The sequence below is a fragment of the Lepisosteus platostomus genome, chromosome 26 (genome assembly GCF_059453375.1).
Source record: "Lepisosteus platostomus isolate fLepPlt1 chromosome 26, fLepPlt1.hap1, whole genome shotgun sequence".
NCBI classification, from domain to species: Eukaryota; Metazoa; Chordata; class Actinopteri; order Semionotiformes; family Lepisosteidae; genus Lepisosteus; species Lepisosteus platostomus.
In genome coordinates, this window is record NC_142636.1 from 7,155,674 (window position 1) to 7,181,939 (window position 26,266).

At 48.0% G+C, this 26,266-nt stretch overlaps 1 protein-coding gene across 2 annotated transcripts in view; it reads right to left on the reverse strand.

Annotated features, from left to right (window-relative positions):
• pear1 (platelet endothelial aggregation receptor 1) overlaps positions 1 to 25,816 on the reverse strand; it is a 62,814-nt gene extending 36,998 nt beyond the window's left edge. The window contains exon 1 of one of the 2 annotated variants that reach the window (XM_088620976.1): positions 25,302 to 25,816. The gene's annotated coding sequence lies outside the window, so the exon portion shown is untranslated. The remainder of the gene's footprint in view (positions 1 to 25,301) is intronic. The other variant, XM_088620974.1, reaches the window with a different exon arrangement.
• Positions 25,817 to 26,266: the final 450 nt, after the last annotated feature.

Below are 26,266 nucleotides of genomic sequence, written 5' to 3' on the forward strand. Positions count from 1 at the left end.
TGATGCTTTTTGCCTCTCCCCGAGCCCAAGGCAGAGTCAAGGGAGAACCTATGAAGAAACTCACTGAGAGTGTAACTGGCCTCTGTCCAGTGCCTCATGGATACAGCTCTCAATGACCAAAGTGAAGCAATCAGTTATTAATCGATACCTTAACTGCGGGGTTTTGGCTCATTTTCAGCAAAGAAACAGGTTTCAAGTGACATGAAAACCTTACAGGCATCTCAAAATCCAATAAAATTAAGCCACTAAAGAAATCTAATTAAGCCACTATTATTCTGTGAGCTCAATCAAGTAACCAAGAGCTGGGCTACAATTAAAAGCAGATGAGGCTGGGGTCGCAGAGAGCAGCTTGGGGATCCCTGCTGCACTGGTTCTGTGTGTATAGAAGCAGGGAGTAAGGCTGTGGAGTGTTTTTTTTCTCTGCCTCTCGGTTATGTAATAGGAGCCACCCGCACATGGGAGTGATCAGAGCGAGCGCCGAGCCCCTGCATTTGCGGGCTGAGCTGTTAATCGAGGTAGAAAATATTAGTCACTGTTTTGGAACTGGGCGCAGGATGGGGAAGAGAGGAAAAACATGACTGAGGCCGGCTACGGATTACGGACGGGGAGACAGGCGGCCGAGCGCAGCCTGAGCTGCACAGGAAGAGGAGTGGAGGAGGCGGAGGAGGGGACAGAACTCGCCAAAGGCCCAGAACACCGAGAACTGCAGCAAACTGCAGCTATAAATCGCGACAGATCACAAGACTATGAGTCACGCAGCACTGGATGCACAAATCCCAGCATTCCCATTTGGTCACAGTGAGGGAGCCACCTGTATGATCAGTCTGCCATGGATGATCAACTTCAACATCCACTTTTCTTTGGATGTAGAGCAGCTAAATCCGAGGCAAATATGGCCAAAACTGCAGAACTGCAAAACCGCTGTAGGTTTCAAACGAGCAAAAGGACAAAACTCAACGAGTTCCCAAGAGTTGCTTTGTGTAGCCAGTTCCCAGGGACCCTCCTGGGATCCTTCAATAAATGACTTGCAGAGCTCCTCAGAGCAACCAGCTGCTCTCAACTGTAACCTCCTTTCACTCTTGAGCACTTTCATTCTTCACGCTAACAGTGCGATGGCTTTGCTCGGCTGGACATCTCACTGGAATTCACTAGTGAAGACTAAGCAGCACAGGGCCTGGTCAGTACTGGGAAGGGAGACCTCAGAGGAAAACCATGTTGCTGCTATAAATGGTGATGGTGGACCAGTAGGTGGCGCTTTTTCCCAGCACTCCTACCTCACAGTAGGGCCCTGCATTCAGTTCTGGACCCGGGTGGAGCTGTCTGTGTGGAGTTTGCACGTTCTCCTCATGTTTGCGTGCATTTCCTCCAGATGCTCGGGTTTCCTCCCCCAGTCCATGCTGGTGGGTGAAGGGGCTTTTGGGAATGTTGGCCCTGGCATGAGTGTGTGCGCCTCTGTGGTTTGTCCGCATGTCTGCCCTGCGATGGACTGGCGTCCCGTCTGGCCTTCCTAACGTTCCCCCTTGATTTAAGGTGAAGCACCCTGTTAGGTCTCTACCTCACCTGCTGCAGGTGCAGTTGCCAGCTGTGGGTCACCCAGGTGGGGGCTGCAATGCAGTGGAGGGTGAAGTGGGTCCCCTGTATGTAAGTCACTTTGGGAAAAGTGCTACACAACTGCAAGGAATTCTTCTTATTTTTAATAAAATAGGAGACGCCACGCATATACTGCACTCTCACATAACCCAGCCCTGGTCCCCAGAAGCCGGAGGGTGAAAAAAATAGATCCAACAGGGATTTTTACTGGGAGTCGGTAAGTAAGCCTTTTTCCAGTAATTGTGCATTTCTAGGGCACTTAACAAGAGCACTTAATACGTGTTTATTGGATTTATCTCTGCTTGGCAAGGGTTTGTTTTTTACACAGAATGAAAAACATCGGTTTCTACTTTGTTGAGATTTTGATTACATCCAAAAACCACTGAAACACTTTATTTTTTACACTCCAGAAATTGTGTTGCCGGAATTAGACAAAGGCTTTTCTTTACGCTACTGAAGGGCTCTGGTGTTGACACAGCTGATCGCTCGTAGTGGATTTCTCTGGATCTACCGGCGCCGGTACTGTCAAACGTGAGGAAGCAGAGACCGACGGTGCCCGGCGCCCAGTTCCGAGTCCGCAAGCCAATGGGAGTTCTTCCACCTTGGCGTTTCTCAAAGACAGGAGCAGCAGCAGGAGCTCCCAGGAAAACAGTTCACATCCGTAGGAGACACGGCATGCTCCCAGTAGGCCGGTCTCGGATTACCCTTCATCTAAAACAAGTCAGCTCGAACGCCGAGCGCGTCTTACACAATTTGCGTTGGTTCACTCTGAGCCAACAAGCGCTTCCAACGTTAAGACGTGTAAAAGTAACTGATCTGTGTGACTGATTTCTGGGAAAAGGTTTGTGAAACGAGGCAGGCGTATTCATTTACAGAAGGCGACGGCAAATTCATAACATGCATAAAGCATATTCCGCATGGATAATAATACTTGTTTTACTGGAGTGGCATTGTGGTGCAGTGGGGAGCATTGCTGCCTTGCAGCGCTGGGGTCCTGTGTTCAATTCCTGGGGTGCTGTCTGTGTGGAGTTTGCATGTTCTCCCTGTGTTTGTGTGGGTTTCCTCCAAGTGCTCCGGTCTCCCCCGACAGTCCAAACACAAGCTGGCAATCAATAACAGCAATTAATGATTAAAAGAAAGCTCTAAGGAAATGCAATCGAGTCGATTGGAAAGATCATATCTTGTACTGTACATACAGTAGCTGGTGACGGTGCAAGTCATTAGTGCAAGACTAGCAGGGCAAGATCAATGCATGTCAAGAGCCACTCACCCACTACAGAACACCAGTGCTTTGAAATGGCTCTCAGACAGCAGGGTGCCTCCATTACAAGGCTTTCCCAGCACCGACACAATCCTCCGGTCACAGAGCTATTCAGAACTCCAGAACAGGCAACAGGTGTGAACAGAAAGTGGGGTCTGTGTTTTCACACTGCTGGCAGCGCACAGGCGGTGAGAGCTGCCTTCTGAGCCCCCTGTGCTGAGAAAGACCGCCTGACGGGCTGCTGGTGGGGTCGTGGTTTGTGGTGTGTCATGGAAGCAGGGTCTTCACAGCCTGTATTTCCCCGTCAGAAAAGGCGCAGTCGGCCGTTTTTCACATGAGCCTGTGGCCCAAGTGCTGCTGTCTCATGTCAGGACGAGCAAGTAGGACATCTACTTCTACTACTACTACTACTACTACTACTAATACTAATACTAATACTAATAATAATAATAATAATAATAATAATAATAATAATAATAATAATTTCTCACACTTCTATAGTGCTTTTCTGGACACTCCACTCAAAGCTTTTCACAGGTAATGGGGATCCCCTCCAGCACCACCAGTGTGTATCCCCCACCTGGATGACGCACCAGTCCGCTCCCAGTGGGGAGAGCAGAGTGATAAAGCCAGTTCAGAGATGGGGATTATTAGGAGGCCATGATGGGTAAAAGCCAGGGGGAAATTTGAACAGGACACAGGGGTAACACCCCTACTCTTATATAGAAATGCCCTGGAATTTTTAATGACCACATAGAGTCAGGGCCTCAGTTTTAATGAAGCACGGTGCCTTTTTACAGTATGATGTCCCTTTAACTATACTGGGGCATTAGGACCCACACAGACCACAGGGTGAGCGCGCCCTGCTGGCCTCACCAACACCTTTCCCAGGAGTCTCCCCTCCAGGTACTGGCCAGGCTCACACCTGCTGAGCTCCAGTGGGGCTGCCAGCTGGGAGCTGCAGGGTGCTATGGCTGCTGGCCAAGCTAACAGAGCAGCAGGGAATTCAAGCTGCACCGCGCTCACTGACTGGCCCGCTTGATCCCGGAATGAAGCATCTCTGCAGCAGCTCACTGAGACTTCAGCGCAGATCCGGGCCAGAGGAAAGCAATAACAGGATACTCCCACAGTGTTCACACACTGCCCGCGCGGGGGACCTGCCGCCTGACTTCCCTCACTCCCCAGCCTACAGCCCTTTCAATCCCTCACTGCACCACTGCAGTGCAAAGGCAGCCAGGTCCTTATACCAACCCTGCTGATCAGCAGTTCAAGAACAGAGGAGCTGGCTGTACCTCCTTTCAGGAAGGGAGAAGACTGGAGAGACTGCAAGCCGAATGGTCTGCTACCATCGATATTACATCCTCCTCAGCCTCCGAGACACGGAACTCGATTAACCTGTTGATGGGCAAACGTAGATCAGGCACTGAAATCGACATATTTGTCGCTATATAAGTATTGGTCATTCTCATAACCACGCGCTCAGGCCGGTGATGTGTCTGTGTACGGGGTGGATGGGAGGGGAGGCAGGGTGTCGGTAATGTTCAGATTTATTCGAGTCTGCCATGGCATGAAAAAGGCTGAGAAACACTGCTGTGCAGCACATACTAAGCTGCAGGAGCGTATACGTGTTTCTGGTGCTCGGGTGTCCATGAGCTCGCACTCTTTACACGCATCAAACAAACTACAGCATAGCAAACTGAACAACATTCGGCCAACATTCAGTATTAGGGACAGTAGCTGTGCACTTCCTAACGACGCCACAGTGGCAATCTTCTAGACGTGCCAGGACTTTCAGTGACAAAAGCCATGTGCAGCATCCGTGGACACACTTGAACATAGATAGATAAGGCTTTATTGATCCTGAAGGGAAACTGATTAAGGAAATTGAACATCTGGGTCCTGAGGCAATGCCCAACACTGACAGGCAGAAGGAACTGAACCTCCTTAGTCATGAACAGAAAAGCCTATGGGGGAACTGATGCAGGTATTCAAAATCCTCACAGGCACCGATGAAGTCAAGGCAGCAGACGTCTTCAGGATAAGCAGAACCAGACAACACCAGTGGAAACTATGTGGAAATGCATTTAAAAACAGGAGCAGAAGACATTTCTTTACCCCAAGAGTGGTGAGAGAGTGGAACAAGCTACGCAGCTCTATTATCGGACCCATGCATTAGCCGGAGGAAATCATTGGATCAATTAGCTACTAACTACCCAACAGGCTAGGTGACCTGAATGGCCTCCTATTCGTCTGCTCTTATGCTGGAGAGGAAACATCAGTTTTGGGGTGTGAAAAACACAGGGCCAAAGACACCTCACAAATCATTAGGAGTCATCATTGTGCACTCATAAATTTAATGTCATCATAGCCCGTTTAATACTCTACAGCTAGAAAGTATTTACTCAGCTCCTCCAGTATTGACAGCTTAAGCCATTTTCCAGAACTCAGGACTGAAGTAACGGTGAACCCCTGCTTCCCTCTCTAACCACCCCTTTCAGGGAACGCCTGGATCGTTGGGATTTTTCCAGTGGGTTTAATAGGTATAGTTGAGGATCACTGGCCGGGAGATCTGCGGACTGCATGAACAGTCAAGCCTATTGAATGTTAAACTGTCAAATTTGTTAATCAGAAACAGTTACGGTTTTGATTTAGATCCACACGGTGAAACACAAAAACATGTGACATTCCTGTTTTCTGTCCTTTGAATCCAAGAGAGGATAAATAATTGCTGAGTCTTGCACTTCTTCAGTCCGGAGTGTCTGTCACCGCCTGTCTAAACCCCACCTATAACAACAACACCCAGAGAATGGAATATTTCTTTTGTGAATCTCTGCAGTCAGACACAGTCTCTTTTGCTTGTCTTTTTTATTCCAAGAGCAATGGAAGGGGATTAACCCTGGTCCCTGAACACACATGATTCACAACTGAATTGCAGTCTCACTTTTGTTCCCCCAGTTAAAGAAACGCAGTCGCACACAGAGCCAGCAGCTGAAGGGCTGCCAAGTTTCTATTGGAATACCCTCTGTTCAAACCATCCCATGTGCGCCAATCACAACGATACGTCTGTAACACAGAACAGCAGCTCCCTGTTCACTGTCACACTGCCACACTGACCAGGTGAAGCAAGAGATCTGAGGCAGAAGGAGGAATCCAGCTGTGTGTTCTGCAGCTGAGCAGACTGGTGCAGGCGAGCGAAGGTGAGTCTGAAGTCCACAGCACAAACCGGAGTTATCATCGAACGGGCAAGGGTCAAAGGCAAAGACGTCCAAGACAAAGCATGAAGGGCAAACAGGGCTGATGCATGGAGAAGACGACATGGGGTAATCAAAGTCGAGAGAGATACTTTTATTAAGAAGCATTAAGCAAGGGAACACCAAGACGAGCAGTGCGGACTATCATCACTGATCTTAAATATCCACTGGGAAAACGAGGAAAGTGGAGGTTACTTGCATGCAGTTGAGACAGACCTACACCCTGATCTAAGCTGTTATGGTAGTTGCTGAGTGAACAGCCTGACTGGAGGCTTCTCTGGTAGCAGTGATGTTTCAGGTGTGTAGACCAGTGTGGCTGTAAGACACGTACAACATACTGAGCTTACAAATCAACAACTAGTCATCAATCTCACACCCGTAGAACGTTCCACAGCCGAAACGGTGCGTTTCTTTCCTTCTCTTTTCAGCAGGGAATAAACCTTCATCAACAACTAGAGTCAACGCCCCAAATGACAACAAGGATGCGTTATTTTCTTATTCTATACCCTCCCAGTCTGGAATCTCCAACCGTTTTGTGACTCAGCTGCCTGGCCTTGACTTCAGTACCCACATGGCAGAGAGTGAGACGTGGACAAGTACAGGTCCCCCATCATAACCACCTGCAGGGCCCTTTGCCCTTAGACACACTGCAACATCTCCAGTGCCTGACAGGAGGGCCTGCGGCTCTCACTTTGAGCCCCTGGCCCTGCTGGCACCCAGCAAGCCACAGGAGCCGCAGTTTGCCAGGAAGACAAGGGAGCTCTGCCATACCAGGAACCCCACTCTCAGTCGGAGAGTGACAAGACCCAGGCTCAAACTAACAGTGTCTGGATCGCAAACCTGAAGACTCGAGGTGGAAGACGCCTGACTGTGAACCGCTTCAACTTGACTAGGGACAGGCAAGTCTGACCACAGCTTTGCAGGCTTTACAGCTACGTTTTACTGATCAGCTTAGGCTGACCTAAAACCTAAGAGGCCTGAGGAAGAGGAATGAGAAAATTAGACTTCTTAATCCAAAGAAGAGAATCGATCAGATCTTCTGGACCACTAGGACCAGAGCTGCCCATTCCTGGTCTCAACTATAAAATCAGTTGGCTACAGCTGTAGTTCCTAGCTCTGAAACCCTTGAAACACTGAATGCAACTTGTCATTTCCATCAGGCTATATCAGCTAATGAGTCCAGAATGGCTCCCCTTCAGATGTGTTGTCTGAAATGCTACCCACAGCATCTGTCCTCCGCTGAAGGTCACTCGGGGTGAGTGTATCTAATACAGAGCTATTCCCTTTAAATACTGATGACTCCAGATGGTTCTCTCTAGACCATGACTGCAAACCCCTGGCCTTCAAATTCAAATATTTTTGCCTCCCATTTTCTGCCCTAGCTGCACGCAGGAGAGTGACTGTGTAACACTGTGTGTGTTTGAGCGTTTCTGGCTACTGTATCGGCTGTCAAGGTCTCTTTTCATGTTCCAAGCGAAAACCAAGGAGGGATACGCGAGACCTGCCAGGGCTCGAACAGCACAGGGACCACCCAGGCCTACAAACCACGGTGTCCTTACTGCACTGCAGACAGAACATTTTCATATGCGCTTGTATTTATCTGCCAGGTCAAACTGGATCCTGGCACAACCCACACCTGAAGGTGGCCAAAGACCTCACAGACCAAACGAGCTTTGACCAGAAGAAACAGGGTGGCGTGGCGCGGGCGGTCTTCACTGACGAGAACGACCCCCCCTCTCGGATCAGAACCTTTCTGATGTCTTGAAAGATCATCCTCTCCTTCGATCAGCGGTCTGGGGACGCCTCCCCCCGGCCAGGTTGATGAGGGGGAGGCCGGCGGGGGCCAGATGTTTGTCAGTACAGAGCGGCAGTGGGCGTTGCAGAGATGAGCGGTCACTCTTGCTGGCCTTAATAATAATAATAATAATAATAATAATAATAATATTAATAATAACTTACACTTATACAGCGCATTTCTGGACACTCCACTCAAAGTGCTTTACAGGTAATGGGGATCCCCTCCACCACCAGCAGTGTGCAGCCCCACCTGGATGATGCGACGGCAGCCATAGTGCGCCAGAACGCTCCCCACACACCAGCTCTCAGTGGGGAGGAGAGCAGAGTAATGAAGCCAGTTCAGAGATGGGGATTATTAGGAGGCCATGATTGGTAAAGGCCAGGGGGAAATTTGACCAGGACGCCGGGGTTACACCCCTACTCTTTTCGAGAAATGCCCTGGGATTTTTAATGACCACAGAGAGTCAGGACCTCAGTTTTATGTCTTACCCGAAGGGCGGTGCCTTTTTACAGTATAATGTCTCTGCCACTATACTGGGGCATTAGGACCCACACAGACCGCAGGGTGAGCGCCCCCCGCTGGTCCCACTGACACCACTTCCAGCAGAAGCCTTAGCTTTCCCAGGTGTCTCCCATCCAGGTACTGACCAGGCTCACACCTGCTGAGCTCCAGTGGGGCTGCCAGCTGGGAGCTGCAGAGTGATATGCCTGCTGGCCTTGGCCGGTCACCTCTATGGTCTCTCTTCACTTCCGCCAAGTCCGATCACAGACCCTGGGTTGCTGTGCCAACACTGCCCATCTGTCCTTTCTCCTTCTCTTTGACTTTAGAGGGAAAACGGCCAAACAATTTGCGGCTCTGCACGCGTGCTGTGATCTGGCTGTGCTACCACTCCCATTCGGATCAACCGCCAATCACACAGGCAGCTCGTCACTGCAGGACTCGCCTGCATCGGATGGCTGAGAGGTAACACTGTGATACAGAAGCATTACAGCAGCGTGGCTGTGGGCAGCTGCTTCCACTGCACACAGGAATACACACGCGTGGATCAAGAGGTCTGACATCCTAAGAGGCAGCAAAGCCTAGGCATCGCTAGCGCAATCTTGAAACAAATACCACTTGGTACGCCAGTAAATATATCTGCGATGTAACAACGATACACAAAACAGATGTTTTCCGTTGTTTGAGAAAGTAAAAAAAAAAGAGAAAATGAAGCGTAGCCCCAAATCAGCAGAAAATTCTGAAACGGGGCCAGAGAGAGAAAAGCAGATCAGCTTGTTCGAGTGCGACAGACTCTATCGCGATGAGTGCCACACCAACGAAGGGCTGTCTCTTTCCCAAGCACACGATAGTGAGAGATCCTTCAATTCTCATTCATGGCACACGCCGAGTCGAGTTATCTCACAATAAGAGAGGATTACTGAACAAATTATTCAGATAAGAAATCACATCGTTTGGGGATTTTCATCATTGCTAACTGGAAAGTACCCTGTAAAAAAAAAAAACCCTTCCTACCATTTCCTATAAAAACAATAAAAGTAACATTATAGGGATAAACATCAGGTGAATCATTAACTCAAACTGTTTTATTGCTTCCACCTAAAATATCAGGCTCCTGCAGGCTTCATTGTTGTTATCCACTCTTGCAAGAAAGAAGCTTTAAATCAGCACTGTTTCAGCACCTGAACACAATGTCAAATGGCTACTTAAGCAAGTAATCACTTAAATTAGGAGCTTAATTAAGTGACAGAGAGCTGGGCTCAATAAAAACAGACACATTGACCAGAATTTGGAAGTCCCGTCTTCAAGTGTCACTTCAGTGTTAAAGCTAAAGTCTGGAGCAACTCTAGATTTTGAAAATGATTACAGTTACCCTAATTTGTTTACAACTCATTTTCAATCCAAATGGTGAATCAGGAAGATCACTGCCCTGTTTACTGTTCTTAGGCTCTTCACACGAAATTCAAGCCATGAATCTCTCTGCTGACAGGATGTGAGGTCAGTAAGGGGCGGAGCAGTGGCTCTGTGGCTCAGGATCTGTGCCTGTGGCTGGAAGGTTGCCAGTTTATATCCCACAGCCGGCAGAGGAATCCTACTTTGGTGGGCCCCTGAGCAAGGCCCTGAACCCCAACTGCTCCAGGGGTGCCGTATAAATGGCTGACCCCGCGCTCTGACCCCTAGCCTCTCTCCCCGTCTATGCGTCTCATGGAGAGCAAGTTGGGGTATGTGAAAAGACAAATTCCTAATGCAAGAAATTGTATATGATCAATAAAGTGATCTGATCCGATCTCTTAGGAGCCGGAGTCTGTGGCTCACTTGTTCACAGTCACACCTGGGCGGGGGGGGGATTAGTATGAGATTACGATACCCCCTCTGTCTCGACACTCAGGCTCTCCTCTCGGAGACCTGCGCCCCCTGCCCAAACCAGCTCCTGCATTCGGGAGCTAGTGGAGAACGGAGGCGAATGATATTGCTGTTGGAGAAACGGAGCCAGCTGATAACTTTATCCACCACCTCCAACCTTGTTTAAGCAGTGAACCGGGCTGTGCTCGTCAGCTTGATTGGGCAGTGAAAACTAGAGCTGGGCTGAAAAGCAGCAGAAGAGAGGAAACCGGAGGCCGGAGCTGCCTGGAGCCATCGCTCGACAGCTCGGAACGAGCTTACAGCCGACCAAGGAGAGATTTCCGGCGCTGGTTATCCTCCCCCCCCTCGTCTGCCCTGTTTGCCGGCTCATTCAAACGGTTTTGCGTTCGATCGGGATGAACCGAGAGCAAGAAGAGGACACAGGTCCATTCTGCATGTCAAGACTGCGAAGGAGAGAGCGGTATCAGTGTCTCTTTAAATCATCAACAGCGTAAAACCTGAGAATAGTTCATCTTCGGCACACGAGGTGATCTGCTCCAGTTTCACTGGTCTTCTAAGGTCTTGAACATTGCTGATTAACTCTAAAAGGCCAAGAAGACTTACTGCATGCTGGCCCTCTGCAGCACTTTCAGAACCACTGTCGAAGGGCTCTTTCTCACGGGCCTCAGCGCCCTTTTTTAAGGACCCACTCAGAGCCGCCGATGTCAGGTTCCTGGAAATACTTCGAGCAGGAAGACGCGATCGGTCCAGGAGGGCATCCCAGCAAACAAACGCACACGCAAACAGCACTTCCTGTGCAAACAGGACGAGGGGCAGCTGGAGCTGGGATGGCTCGTGGACAGCTGTCCCATCTGGAAATCGCTCCTCTCCGACAAGGAAAAGGAAAAGCTAGGCCAAAATTGGGAGGGGGGCTTTGAGGGAAGGAGGGGCAAACAAACAAGTCAGCAAAAAAAAAAAGCACTTCCCTTTCCCAGACTGGAAAGGACCACATATCAGCTGTCCCCTGAGAGGACACACATTGTCACAAGTGTGACTCAAAACTAGTCAATAAAACAAAACAAAAACAAGCTGCTGGTACTGATAGACTGTTTTAATGAACTGATAAAGGTCTGCTAGTAACTCTCAAGCCCATGTGCTGAATTCCATTATATCTCATTTAATCTCCTGCATTGCATCACCTTCCCCTAATATTTGTATTCTCAGAGTATGTTTTTTTCAACAATCTTTATTTTCCAAAATACAGCAACAGATACAAAATAAGATCACGTGCACAGAGCAGAAAGGCATGTACAACAGATTTTTAAGAGCAGCAGGGGCCTCCGATTTCAGCACTAATAAATCTGAACCCAGCTGCACCTCTTTCCAAGAGAGCCACTTTTGTGAATTGACACAGCCGAGTGCAGCCCGTGTGTGTAACACAGATGTTCTGGCTGCAGGCTGACAGTACTGGGGTGATGGTCCTGACTGATATACAGACCCCAGAATGTGTCTTCAGAACTATACAGCACTGTTAAATCAGTCACCAGAGACACCGGGGTACTGTATATAGGCAGGGATTTCAGTTCACCAGCTGTTGAAGGATCCAGCTTTCCGCTAACGATCCTCATTCCAGTTAAAAACGTAGTCTCCAGAGTTCGAGCACCTTCGTTGGTAGTGTGGACACGAGGGAACCTGTCTTTCATGTGACACAAGCATGTCTTTGGTAGTGTGGACACAAGGGGACCTGTCTTTCGTGTGACACAAGCGTGTCTTTGGTAGTGTGGACACGAGGGGACCTGTCTTTCGCGTGACACAAGCATGTCTTTGGTAGTGTGGACACGAGGGGACCTGTCTTTCGCGTGACACAAGCGTGTCTTTAATAGTGTGGACACGAGGGGACCTGCCTTTGGCGGGACACAAGCGTGAATATAGGATGACAGGACGTGTAAAGCCAAGCTCAGGCTCAGCTCCTGAGAGAAAAACCTTCCTCACTGTTTCATACAAGTGTTGACACAACGTTCCGGTACAGAGTGTCCCGGAATCCTAGCAGAACGATCCCTGGACTCGGGGATTAGCACACCCACTGTTTACCTGCTCGGTATTCTCCAAAACAATTCCCTGCGGTGATTCGGAACCGATTCGGGTTTATAAGTGGGCTGAAATGGAGCCAAGCTGATTTTGTTTTTCCATGCCCAGTCCAACAAGCCAGCAAACCCCCCGTCCTGCTCTCTTGCCATCCAGCTGTCTGCTAGTCCTCCGGGCGATCAAGCGCAGGGGAGCCCCATCAGACAAACAAGAGGAAACGGATAGGAAACATCTTGATGGTAAACTCACGGCATCGCTCAAACATCCTTTTCCTCCACATGGTGGTGAACACAGCGCTGGCAAAACAGGGGGTGGGTGGGGAGGGGGGACAGCTGACAGGGGAGGGTGAATCCTCTCACCCGTGCCCAGTTTGGCACTCCCAGCACCACTGTGGAACGCCAGCCAGCTTTCTTACAAAACCTCCCTTTCATAAGGCAAACAGCACTGGAAAAAAAAAATCAATCTACTCCCCCACCCCCCCTCAAATTACACAAGACATGGAGTCGGTGTTGTAATCCTTGTGGCTTTGCTGTTGGAAAGGCAGCCGTCGAGGACAGAAAAACATTCCGCAGAGCGGAGCTCTGACAGCAGGCTCCGCGGGCTCCCCGTCTCGCGCCGAGGGGGCCGAATCAACTCCACCGGCGGGGAGGAGGATGGGGCTGATGACCCGACAGGGTGTCTGAGGGGCTGGTGACTGCGGTCAGCTGTAGCGCTCCAGAGTTTCATTGCGCAACCGAGCTCTTGAGGACAAGGGCAAAGGTCAATTTGCGTGGCGGGGGTCTCCCAGGTAGCTCGACCAGAACTGCGTCTTGCTCTGTGAGAAAATGGGACCCTGGGAAGCGCAAGTTCTCTTCAGGACGAGCTCACAGACCTTGCCAGCAAGACAGAGGTAAGCGACGAGTTGCACAAAACACCCTTGAAATAAATTTCCCTTTAGAAGTAGAGTTACAAACAGGAGGAGGCCATCTACTCACTGACTGAAAGAAGCCAGGGTATCAGCTTCAAACATGTGGCTATGTAGCTTGTTCCACACTTCCACAGCCCTTTGCTTCCTGTTGTCCTTTTTAAATGCACTTACATGTAGTTTCCACTTGTACAGCCTCTGCTGTGCAGCTAATTCTGAAGTTCACTGGATTGGCCTTTGAGGATTTTGAATATTGTACTATCAAGTCCCCTTGGAATCTTCTCAAAAATGGAAAAGAAAAGGAAAAGGATCCGTTCCTCCAGCCTGTCAGTGTGGGACACTCCCTTCAGACTAAAGAGACTCAGTTCCTCCAGCCTGCCAGTGTGGGACACTCCCTTCAGACTAAAGAGACAGTTCCTCCAGCCTGTCAGTGTGGGACACTCCCTTCAGACTAAAGAGACTCAGCCCCTTCAACCCCAGAATGTGCCTGGCTGCTCCTCTCTGGACTGATGCCAGAGCAGCAGTAAGATTTTTATGATGAGGTGGCCAAAATTGTGCACAATATTCTAAATGAGGTCTTACTAAGCTGTTATTCAATTGTAACATAACATCCATCAATCCATTTTCTCACTGATTTTTTCCAATTTAGGGTTGCAGGGGAGCCAGAGTCTATCCTGGCAAGCAACAGGAGCAAGGCAGGGTACACCCTGGACAGGACGCCAGTCAATCACAGGGCACACACACACACTCACACCAGGACCAGTTTTCTCAGAGCCAATTAACCAATTACTATGTCTTCGGACTAAGGGAGGAAACCAGAGCACTCAGAGGAAACCCACACAAACACAGGGAGAACATGCAAACTCCACACAGACAGCACCCCAGGAACTGATCCAAGGATCCCACCGCTACAAGGCAGCAATGCTGACCACTGCGCCAGCAGTCCACCCTTTAACACAAGATCCCTTGATTCAAATTCTACGCTTTTAACTATATAACCTAGCACTTTTTGACTTGTTATTGCTTCCCCACATTGCCTAGAAGATGTTAATGATGAGCCAACACAAACAGTTCATTCTTTCCTCTGTTTTTTTTTTGCCATGGAAAGATCTTTTACTTTAAGGGTATCGTGGAAAGCAGCACATACTGCGGTCAATACCCTGTTGCAGAAAAAAGTCTCTAGATTATATACTTCGGGTGTCTGACACTTAAGGGGCTAACAGCTGGCCACAGGGGTCCAGTTCCAGAGCCATGCACAGGCCTGGACATGTAAGAGCTGATCCCTGGACACAGGCTGAGGGTGTGTGGAGCTTAAGAATGTACCTGCTGGGTACCTGAGCACTCAGCTAAACAACTGAACCTTGAATAGATCTAATAATGGGTTTTAATGGCACTTTTAATCATTTTCAGTTCTTACACGTGCTGGAGATCTACCTCCAACCTTTCAACAACCCTTGAGCAAACAAAGAAAGGTGCAATGGTCCCAGACAAGCAACTTGTAGATCCCCGTTCAGGACTGAATGAAGTAAAGAACTCAGCAGGTGTGTGGGTCCCCAGGAGCAGAGCTAGAGACTTCTGCTCCAGCTCAGCACTGTGATCCCAGAGGAGTCACTCCAGCCCGGCTAGCAGGTACAGGTGCCGAGAGACACAGCATCAGTGGGTGTGCAGTCCCGTGCAAGATGGAAGAGTTGGAGGGGTCACTCTGGAAATCAGGAGCCTAATGTAGATCAATGCAGGACCTCAGAATTGATGAGGGTCAGACTATTAATGGCACAAAGACTAGAACAGAGTCTCACACCTTTGGTTCAAGCACCGTGGGATCAGGGGGCTCCTTATAAAAGCTGCCTTATCCTCTCTTTGCCACACAAGAGAGGTCTGGGGTGTCTTGGGTTTCCATCACTGCTCATCGCCACTTCCAGCCCCAGGTGGAATGGTGGCACTGTGGCTCAGGATCTGTGCCTGTGGCTGGAAGGTTGCTGGTTCAAATCCTGCGGCCGGCAGAGGAATCCTACTCCGTTGGGCCCCTGAGCAAGGCCCTTAACCCTAGCTGCTCCAGGGGTGCCGTATAAATGTCTGACCCTGCGCTCTGACCCCAAGCTTCTCTCCCTGTCTGTGTGTCTCATGGAGAGCAAGCTGGGGTATGCGAAAAGACAAATTCCTAATGCAAGAAATTGTATAGGGCCAATAAAGTGATCTGATCTTATCATACGACATCCACATCGCTCCTCCAGAAATCAGGTTTGGCCCGACAGATACCCTGTGTTATACAGCCGGTTTCCCCAAGAAACAGGCTCTGCCTCAAAAAGAAAGTCAGCAAAACGCTGCCTGAAAAAATTAATTTAAGTAAAAAAAACTCCCGCTGGCCCTTGATTTGTCTTCCCAACATGTTTTTTTCAAATTAAAACAGATTTTGGCAGGTGACGCTTTGCTGAGCGCGCGAGCAGTCAGAAGAGGGGAAACAGTGATGTACCCGTGCCCTGCCAGAGCCTGGACCGCTTCTTCTGAGATGTTTTCACTGCAGGCTGTTTTATACCCACTGGATTCAGAGCTGCCACCTGGTTACCGGCTCGGAGTTACGGATATAGGAACAAGGAAAGGTAAAGGAGAAGAAAAGAAACACAACGTTTCGGCTGTGGAGCCTTCTTCGGCGTGATGGATATAGTCCCTGTACAGCCACGGACGAATGAGGACCTTGGCTGGTTCTTAGATCAGCGTGATGGCTAATACCCCTGTACGCAGCAGGATGAAGGAGATGAGATGCAGCTCCCCCAGGCAGGATGTAATGAAATTAACAACTGCAAACGACCCTTTTTTTCATCACGGGAAAGATGAAAACAAATCACTCTGCTATGCAGAACAAGGTACCAGAAACAACTGCACAGTAAAAGCCATGATATCCGAGCTGGTGACAGGGTAGTTTGCACTCCTGTTTTCTAGCTGTAAAAAAGATTTGATTTCAGACCATCGTGTTTTTTGCAAATTGCGATTTATGTCTCATTAATCTTTAGCAGACACCACACAGAAATCGAGGCTCCAGGATAGAATTCCAGCCATTTATCTCTGTCTTTTAAAACCACAGGCTCGTACTGACAGAAGAGCCTTCAGATTGCTCTCTACCGCAGAAGAGGACAATGTGGTTATTTTCACCCTCAATAACGCTTGTTTTAACATACTTTCTCGCTGCAGAAGCCTGTCTCCTTGTGTTTGACTACAGTAACGGAAGAACACGCTTCTTCCAAAACCGCTGGTGAAGCCCAGTGCCTCTGGGCTCTCCATCTACACTGTTCTGGGCAGTTTTAAGCTGCTTGTGTGGTGTTTTTCACAACTGCATAAACTTTTTGTTGATGTCTGACAAATTGCAGAAAACCAAAGACGAGCTTTATGGGGAACAAGGTGTACTAATAAAATCTTTCTCCATCTGGTGCATGGCTTCATTCTTGTACAAGGTGATGGACAAACACCACTCTGGATACAAGTGCCATTTCATTAGGCGCTGCGCAAGCCCAGCAGAGGCAACCACACCCACTGACTCTTTCAGCTGATTGGTTCTTCCAGACACCAAGCCCTCTCTCTCCACCAATCACCTGCAGGAACCAGAGGTGAACCACAACCTGGCTCACTCTGCAAGCCACTGTCTTATTTAAGAGCCACTCAAAACCCTGCAGCCGAAAAATGGAAAATTACATACAGTATAAGGACACAGCATCTAAATTCTCCAGGGGTAGATTAGCAATGGTATTCAATTCTTAAAATGTATCTATGAAGATGTTCAATTTTGCATGCCAGGACCACACGGAAACTGAGGATAAGATCAGATCACTTTATTGGCCATATACAATTTCTTGTATTAGGAATTCATCTTTTCACATACCCCAGCTTGCTCTCCATGAGACACACAGACAGGGAGAGAAGCTTGGGGTCAGAGCGCAGGGTCAGACATTTATACAGCACCCCTGGAGCTTTTGGGGTTAAGGGCCTTGCTCAGGAGCCCAACGGAGTAGGATTCCTCTGCCGGAAACAGGATTTGAACCAGCAACCTTCCAGCCACAGGCGCAGATCCTGAGCCCCAGAGCCACCGCAGCTCCCCAGGGGGCACAAAAAAGGATGGACAGGTGAGTCACCCTGAAAGCACGGCATTAGTTCCTAGAAGCCGAATGCCTTTTCCCTTCTCCATACCATCTCTGTGAGTCACGGGGCCTGGCGTGCCAAGAGCCCCTCCTGGAAAGCCCCCTGAAACGAAATCAAAGCGAAAAGGAGCCCCTGACGCCCGCCCGTGCTCCTGGCGTGTCACGGCGGGTGCTTGTGCCGAGTAGCCAGGCCGGCTCGGGCGCGACACGCCGCGCGGACAAAGAGCGGCCCCTCTTTCAAACAGGAAACAACAACTCGCCCACTCCCTCCGGGCTTCCTGTCCCTGCTCCGTCGGGGGGGGCAGCTGAGCGGAGCAATCTTCACATCCCCCAAAGACAAGAGCCCAAGCGCGGAGAAAACGGCTGAGGGCCAGACCAGGCCCCCCGGCCCGTCAGGGCTCGGCGGTTTTTCCCGAATGCCGAAACATTCCGGCAGAACGTTCCACTGCCGGGGTTTGTTTCAGCACAAGGACTCCTTCTCCGTGTTTTCCCGCTGTATGTTTGACTTTTGAAACTCCACGAGGAAGCCTTGCTCTGGCGAGTGCAGAACGGCTGGGGAAAGTCACTCCGTCTCGCGATTCCATTATATCGTCAAGCTCAACTCTAGCCAGTGAGGCTGGCTGATTCATTCCATGTGTTCCCAGCTCCCCGTGTGCAGAAGTGTTTTCTAGTGTTCGTGTAGATTCAGTTTCAACAAATTCCATTTCTCTTCATGTTCTGGTAGGAAAACTGATTTGGAAATAACCTTAATTCCCTTTACTGTTCTCAAACCTGTAATCCAGCCCTGTCATACAGTAGCAATCCTTTCCTTAAACAGGGAAAACTGCGCCCCTGACCTCACCAAGGCCTGAATCTTTTTTGAAAGGCCAACACCAGTAGGGTACGGAACTGTCTCTGCTCCTTTATGGCAATTCAAGGGGTCTTTAAAGTTTAAGATCGAATTCCTTCTTTTCGAAGATCGAAGGTCTTATTTTGATTAGGGAAGTGTTTTTGTAATTAGCGAGGGACGCCTGTTTGTCTTTATTGATTTGAAAAAGCTGTGGTCTAGCAGACATTTTTGGTGTGTCGCTGAAAGAGATCTGTGTGGCACCAAAATTAATAAAAAACAAAGACTGGTGGGATTAATCAGCTCTCAGAAACAGGCTGAAATCCATGTCTATTGCATAAGGAGCCCTAGCCATAGAATGTCAGACAGGGTGATTGTCCTAATGTTGCCAGCTGGACATCCTCTTGATAAGCCTATGATTAAGGGGAATCAAGCTGGAAAAACGCTTGAAGCTCTGTCAGTAAAGGATGCAGGTTTTCTCTTAAACTGGGGATGTTAAATTACAAGTCTAGGCACTGAAATATATTTCAGTTAAAAGCAGAAATCTGTTACATGTCCTTCATCCTTTTAATGACCTCTCCATCTGATCAGGTCACTTGATGAAAGAGGTTATTGGGGACAATCATTCTTTTACGGGAGAGGTAGTGTTACAGCTATAGGTGATTACAGACAGAAGTGTCTCTAAGAATCTCGATACAATGCGTAACACCTGGCTATTGGCAACATTTCCAGCTTCAAAGCAAGCTTCAGTGATCAAAGCCATCAAAGTTTACCTTGGTTTATCTTAGTTAATTAAGTTCTGTGTCAATGATTAAGTGTCAATCTACAGTCCAGACAGTATATAACTATCAGGCAGGTACAAGAGGAAAAACAAGGGACATGAGTAAGGATGCTATCGAAATGGAGAGCACTTTGTTCCAGATCACCCATTAAAACCAGATTGGGGGACTCTGATTTCCTGTGCCAAGAATCTCTCAGTTAAAAACAGCCTTTCCTGGTTAGTTGAGTGCATTTTGAGACTATGGAGATAGGTTCCTTTGAGAACATCCGAGAATATAGTTCTGGAGGGCTGGGATCATCCTTCCCAGTTAAAGGCTCAAACGCAAAGTCCTAATTAGTTCTTTCAACAATTAAGATTAGACAGAGGTTATTGGAAAAGCTGATATTCAAATAAACAGAACAGTTAGGCCGAGCAGAGACAGTTGCCGGCAGAAAAGCAATTCAGAGGGTGTTTCTTCCAGGAATTTCTCAAACCTATAAACAGAAGGAGATGGTACACAGTCTTAGGACAGGAGTTCATAATCCAGATTCCCAAGAAGGAGGCCCACCATCGTGCTTTCCCAGGGAATTAACTGTGCTCCCCGAAACGGATGTTTCACCAAAGCTTGTGCCTGTTGTTTACTCCTCCGTCACACAGCTTGTAAACTTTCAGTGACGTTCCTCATTTGCCTTGACGCAGTTTATTTGTGAATCCCGCACTGCAGCCGGGATGAATGGATTCTGAAACAAGCCTCTAGCCAACTGCTTCTAAACATTAAGAACACACAACAATTTGGGAGAGTGGCCGACTCGGAAATCGCAGACCACAGATCCACCCGAACACCCCTCAGGCAGGCAGACTTTGAGAAACAACTGCGCATCCTAACTGTTTCAATGCACAACATTAGAACCTACAGCACATCACACAGTTATTTCTGATTATATTCTAGACCACGATATGAGTGGAGATTATTCAAGGCGAAAGGGAAATTGGGAAAATCATCCACAGCAAACCTCTTTTGCAATTTTAAGTAATTCCTTGCATTTATACTGTGTTTTACAGTTGGCCGGGGACCCACTTCATCCACCCCGCCAGCAGCCTCCCTACACAGCAGACTGGGGGGTGAGAAATGTCTTCACTGGCTGGATTAAGGGGGAACTCTAGGGAGGCCATATTGCACCACCCTGGCCTAGACATTAGCTAGGACACCTGGGGCAATACCCCTGCTCAAGAACCAGGCCATGGGATTTTTAAAAACCAAACAGTTAGGACGCTTTTATGTCGCATTTATTGATTATAAAAGTCATTATAAATGAAAAGCCAGCACCTCCTACAGGACAGCTCCCTTTCTGTACACAGTGGCCCTGGTTTGAAACTTCAAGGCCGAAGGGAAGAGAAGAGCGCCCCCTACTGGTCCACCAACTGCAGTTACAGCAGTAGCCTGGATTTTCCAGCAGCCTGGGTGGGGGTCTAATCCTGGTCTGGGATGAGCAGTGTGCCCTCCCGGATTTTCATTCCAGATCAGCTCCTAAAATAAAGCAGCTGGTCACCTGAGCTCTTCAGGTGCTGCTGCTTTCAAGAGAGCTGGAGACCCTGCAGACACACTGACCAGCCCCGAGGGACCAGAGGTCGGACTCCTGCCTGCCTCAGACGGTCTAATCCCTGCACCACCCAGGCTCAGTCTGACCTGGCTTCCAAGATCTGAAGAGTGGCAATGCTGCATCTACTTTCTAAGCAGCGTTATGCTTGTAAGTTAACAGTATATAGAATGAAGCACAATGATTTGTCCATCAGCGACGATCGCAGGGGGCTGTTATTGAGAACACAATGGAATCTAAAGTGTCACCTGGTCAGAGCAAATCAGCCACAACGTAAAGACAGCCAGCCGAGGAGAGACTGGGTAAAGTTCTGTGTGCTGAAGTTGTCGAGAAGAGTTCCCTTAAAGCTGAGTAGTTTCGACACTCTGAACTGACCAAAGGAACAAGCCAGATTAAAAAGGATCTACTTGGTTGTTGAGAAAAAGTTATCACTGGACCTCAGCAACGATGAAGACACAGCAGGCATATTGTCACCCCAGGGGCAGGGCCCTATCCTATTTTTATACACAATAATCATGATCTATGTGGTGTGAATTAATGAAAAATGAAGGACTATGGGATCCAGACAGACAGTGGCACAATCAGCACTCCTGGGTATCAGCACATGGCTCAGGCCTCATCTCCTTACCCCTCTCAGGAAATACAGCTTTATCACAAACTCAGGTGAACAAGACATATTCTGTCTTTAAGCTGCTGTGAAGCTGTATTCTGGAGTGAAAGCCAGTTCAGATGTCTCCACAACAGCTGCACTAATAAAACTGAGGTTTTTCCATACTCCTGTCTCCTGAGAGTCGTCTGCTCCTCTACACTGTTTTTTTGCTAATTCTGCATATTAATTTGCCAGCATGAATAATTGAAAGGAACACAAACCTCCCCCCCCCCAGAACTTGAAAAGCTGGCTTTCTTCTGTAATGCACTTATGATTAAGCAATGATATCACTTGCGTTTTTATTACGATCCATTTGTTCCTGATTTAGCAGTGAGTGAAAGAATGGGGTCCTACTCATCCTGGAGCCAGTCTGGAACCTACTGGCAGTAAATCGCAGTTTTTCTGTTCCAGTCCCAGAGCCAGGCTTTGTTCCATCTAGTGCTCAGCTGGTCTCCAGGGCGAACTGGACCAATGCATGTCCCATTTGGATCAGCGTCCTGTACTGACCCAGACTGGAAGGGGCACGGTTACCCTAAAATCACAGGCAAAGATCTGGGAAAGGAATCCGTGACACAGCACGGACACAAGTCAGCAAACCTGGATACCTTCTGCCTGGAACAGCACTACTGCTCCTATTAATCATTAAGGTCATTAAGGAGCTGACTGTAGCTAATTTTCTGGACGAGAGTTTATTAGAAAAGCTCAAATACTCCTGCTGTAGGCCAACAGTACAGCCACTGAAATCATTGATCCTGTTTGGCTTCTTTCAAGAAATGGCTGGGTGATATTCCCTAATCAATTAACCAATAATGACGGGCCACACAGGTTAGATGGGCCAATGGCCTCATCTTATCTGTTATCTTTCTTATGTTCTTACCCATCAAGTTCCCCAAAGCCAGGATACGTTAATGGAGCCCATGATAACACCGCATGATCAAACATTTTCATACATTTATATAGCAAATAATTCTGGATTGTGTGGTCTGGAGCAGTTAATATCCTAAAGTGGCCAGTCTAGTTCTTTCAAACGAGTCTCAAACTCATTTTCTTAATCCGCAACACTGACCGTCCCGTCACGCGGGACCAGAGAAAGCTGATCAGCATCGAGACTTTACTGCTCACTGCCCAGGACCGGTGCAAGGCTTAATCTAGGTGCTCGTTTCGCTCAGCTCCTGGCACAACTTCAAAATCACATATGAGCAGTTGTAAGTGAGAGGAGGCCACTCAGCTCTTCTGCTCCACTTGGTAGTGAGTAGCTCATGGATCCTGGAGTCTCATGCAGTCGTCTCCTGAAGGAAGCCAGGTGTCTCGTCCTGTTGCAGCGTGTGCTAGTGACAGGGTGCATGTGGCCAGACTACCCATGCTGCTCTACCGATTTTCTGTTCCTCTGTATCTGAGCCTGTGGGCGATCAGGCCAGAACAGAGGCCTCTACCCCCCTGTCCTGCAGATCTTCAACTCCTAAAGGCCTGGGAACAATTCCCCTTCAGCTTGTTCAGTGGAACCGAACCATTCATTCAATTAAATCATTTGGTGGTCATTGAAATAAAGATCAGAATATCCTTCAGCCCTCCAGCACCTTGACTGAAAGTTTTTTAAAAGATTAGGAACAGCTGTTCATAAAGATTAAAAGCGGTTTGGGCTGAGCTGAAGGATAACTGGACTGAGGCTTGGGAATCCCTGGAGAAGAGTTTATCCCAGGTGCTGTACTGTTTGCCTATGGCAGGAGTGTTGTAGCTCTCCTGCACTACGAACAGGGAGGAGAGTCAAGATACTCCAGTGTCCACTAGCCAGTCCCCACTTCATCTGTGAAACAGGAGTAAAGAACACAGAGGAGTCTTGCACCCACACCCTTCCAGTAAGGGGTACACGTCCTCTGGCGCGACCCTGTGCTGCCCCTGGCCCGGCTCTAGAGACACTATCTTTTCATTCGCAGTCTGCACGCGTGGGTGCAGGAGTGCTGCAGGGAGGTCTGACGTTCGTTCAAACCCACACCATCACCAGGCCCCGCCAGTGAAGGAGCCCCTGCACCACCGCTGGGAGAGGACTACTGGTCTGGGTGCTATGAGCTACAAGAAGGAGAGGCTGCCAGAACAGGGGTTCACAATCCTGGTTCTGGAGCGATCCAGGGTCTGCTGGGTTTGGTTCCAACTGGGCCCTTGATCCACAGTGCCAAATGGTGACTGTCTGATTGCTGTGTTTTCTGCACTCAGGCGACCTTCCATTATTACCAACAGCTGCTGCACACAGCTTCATGCAGTTCTCCCCTCAAATTGTTTCTCACAGATTTGCACTCTTCTATTGGACTAAACAGCTGTCAACAGGTCACCAGTTGGTGATGAACAGACATAGATGGGAATGACACTGAATCAGACCTGCCAGCAGTGAGACAGTGTGCTTCCTTCTGCTTCAGTCTGATTGCTCATATTTCATCTCACAGCCCTGAGTGGGGGGCAGTCCTGAAACTCACTAATCAGCAAAGGATTCATATCAGTTACAAATCTCAATTGGTTTGTGTGTTTTTTTTTTTAAGAGCTGAAAGCAAATGTACCAAAGGGCTGAAGTACAAGACTGAAACATCTTTATTTGTGATTAGGAACAAAACCTACAAGCCTGAGGTTTCACCAAGGACTGAGAACCAATGTACTTATTTGGGAAACCAGGAGATGCTAGGGTGCAGAAAATAAACTTAACCAGCAAGCAAATGAGCTACTGGCAGCAGTCAGCACTGGAGATTAAGAGCCCAGATGGAACAGAAACCAGCAGAGACAGAGGTCTTCTAGAATGATTACTGAGAACCACTGTTCAAGAAGACAGAGAACACACTTTTCAACCCTTCATTCAATCCTTCATTTGCTCAATCATTCGTACTCGTAAAGACCCAACACGCTCTCCAGCACAGGTTTTTACTATTCTGGGCAGCTTGTACAGCAAGACCTGCAGGATCGGAGCAGTGGTGCCGGGGTGGAGACTTCAGGCCCTCAGGGAACAAATACATCTCAGTGTCTGGGAAAAGGGTTACAGGTCTGAAAACCATCTGTCACACCAGACACAGGCACTTCTCCAGCCTCATATTTACACCTGGACACTGATTGGGCTTTAGAGGATTACTAGGTGTGATGGCTATACTGTACATCTGAACTGACAACATGTTATGACTGTTTTTTAAAAAGCTGGTTATTGCAGGAACTTACACCCCAATGAAATTAGTTCAGCTATAGTATACACCCTTGCAAAATTTTAGAATTCAAATCACTCACCACACTACAAAAATAAAAAAGTGGGGGAAAAAAACAGTAAAGATTGTATATACTGTATGGAACAAGGTGTGCAATCGATGCCAGTCTGTGCAGTTCAAAGTATTTGATCACATACATACAAATATCGAGGTTCAAATAAGAAATACAGCCGAATCAAATTCAATCCAAAAGTAGATTCAAACACAGCGAAAGCTTAAACGATCTCCGCATACACTAATTAAATACAGACAATTAAAGTACTGAAATTCCGACACACCCCAAAATACAATACATAGAGCAGATTTTCAGACAGTCCAATACTTTATACTTTCCGCCGTTCGACTTGATCCAGAGCGCACGGATTTCGTCTAATGTTGCTGTACAAAACGCAAAAGATACACTAAATAAAAAAGACACTGAACCGTCAAATCACTTCAGTTTCCGATATGTGTTTCGCAAACAGCTAAAGATAAAGCAGTTATCTTAACAATAACACCAAGTTTAACAGCCTTAACGACTGAATGAGACACCGACAGTCGTTCCGAAAACCTAAGAGAATTTTGTCCTAACGAGAAAAAAAAAGTAATTAGTAAGACCGTCCTAGTTGAGCTACAACAAGCAAGTTACTCTCAGATTTTAAAAGAAAGTGTTAATGTGTGTGAATTAATTAAGCAACACCGCCTGGGTAATACTGTTAGTTAATACCGTATAAGCTTCGTCGAAAAACAGTTTCAATAACCTGTATCGAGTCTGCTGCGGTTTTCAGTAGTTTTCTATCAGATTTATTAAGTATTTACTTATTCAACCATACGCGTATTAAAAAAATATTCGGTTCAACAAAGTCGAAATGTTAATGTTAACGGGGCCACTCTTACCTCAGACCTGAGCATCCGCGCGCGGCTGGATCGGGGACACTCCTGGGAAACTGGCTCCTCCCGCGGTGTGTCCCAGAAAATAACGCGAATTTCACTTTGCAGTTTGACTTAAGAGCGTAAACGAACCTTTTTACCGTCCCATATCTCTGGCAACTGCTCGTGAAAAAGTCTGTGAAACCGGCTCGGTGGCGTCAATTCAACGGTCGTCGGTATTCGCAGCACCGGTATGGGTGAAATTTGCCCCCGTGAAGGAACAGACGACAAAATCGGGATTTGGAAGATGAAGCTCCCCCCCGAGACGCCCTTTTGTTATTTTGAAGATAATTCGCTGGTCTCTCAGGTGCGCTCTCCGCTGCTGCTCGGTGGCGCAGCCGGGGAGCCGGTGACGCTGAAAATCAAGGAATGAGGGAGAAAACTGTCAACAGAGCGCTCCCAGACTCAGGAAGTGTTGGAAACTCCGCCGAGGGTTGAAAATGAACCCATTCCTTTCGGGCGGGGAAGATATTAGGCGAGGGAGGATTTGAATTAATTCTGTATCATGTGGGAGTGCAGTCTTAATTGTAGACACAACGGGCTGTTTTTTTATCGTTGTTAACGGTCAAAACCCGTCCAGGACAAGCCAACGTACATAACAGCCTGCCTCTTACCCTTCGGGTTAAACGGCATTTTCTTTCAAGAAACGTTCAATCCCTTTGCAATACTGTGCTTACGACGTTAGCTGCGAAGGCAGAAGAAAAAAAAATCCAACATACCAACCAAAATTATGGTCTGGGTTTGGAATAGATGAGCCGTGACTTCAAAGATCAAGACGCATTCATTTCTGGTGCTCGTTAGTTTGTAAACGATGTTATAAACGCTCTTCCATGACTTCTTTTTTTTACATTTTTAAGGAGATTTTTTAATGATTGTATGATTGTCTGTCCCACTTATCTCTTTCAAACAGCTGATGTAGTTACACGGTGTAA